The sequence below is a fragment of the Palaemon carinicauda genome, chromosome 5 (genome assembly GCF_036898095.1).
Source record: "Palaemon carinicauda isolate YSFRI2023 chromosome 5, ASM3689809v2, whole genome shotgun sequence".
NCBI lineage: Eukaryota > Metazoa > Arthropoda > Malacostraca > Decapoda > Palaemonidae > Palaemon > Palaemon carinicauda.
The window spans coordinates 153,490,169-153,491,147 of record NC_090729.1 but is presented as its reverse complement, the minus strand read 5'-3'; positions in this window follow the sequence as shown (position 1 = coordinate 153,491,147).

The following is a 979-nucleotide window of genomic DNA, read 5'->3' as shown; positions in this document are numbered from 1 at the left end:
GTCTAAGTTACAAACTGAATTCTTCTCACTCTGCATTGGTCCAAAGATTCTTTAATGACTCGCTAATTGTTCTTTCAAAAAACATACACCATCGAGGACCACTATAATACTTGGGTCTAAAATACTCTACCCAACGATATTTGTTAGAGGAAAAAGTTTGAATATAATTTTGAAAAATAGTGACATGCAAGAGGATTTCATTTATAGCGGAAGCATTCGTTTTCTCTTTTGTTATAGTTTTTAAATGATTGTGCATGAAATTAGGATAACGATATTATTGACAATGTTGATGGTATGAAATGGCCATTTTTTCAGCTTAAAGATATCTAAAATTTTACTCTCCTTTAATTTTTTTTTTTATTGCTTTCAACAGCTGTAACTGAACCAACATGGTTGATTGAAGAATAATTCGTTGGCCACAAAACTAGTGTTCATCACCGAGATATAAATGGCATCACACGATGAAGTGACAGTGAGTACTCGCAAACTTTCATTAACATTAGTGCTTGTCATTTTAATTGGGGAAGAAGAAACTTAATTCATAATCCTATATTACATAGAACAGACTTAGAAGGGGTGAATTAATAATCAGCAATTTCCAAAATTAAGAACGATGATAGAAACAATGGCAGTTATAATAGCGGTTTCCGGCCATTGATATTGGAAACCCTTTTCTTTTACATAGTATACTTTAATTGATCAATTTAACAGGTGGAAGACACTCATAATCAAATAGCGAGATTAGCAAATTGTATATTATGATTAACTTTTATAATACCACATAGGAATTCATTCATATACCTAAAAAAATATCATTTCTTGAACTTCATTGGAACAATTTCTAAGACACGATTAAACTTACTGTGTATCTGTCCGCGGTTTGACGATTTAGTCGATGCTTTAATGGAATTGGTAATGATGGCGGATGGAAACGACATTGTTTAAATGAGTCAGATTTAAAGTTAATTGGATGATCACC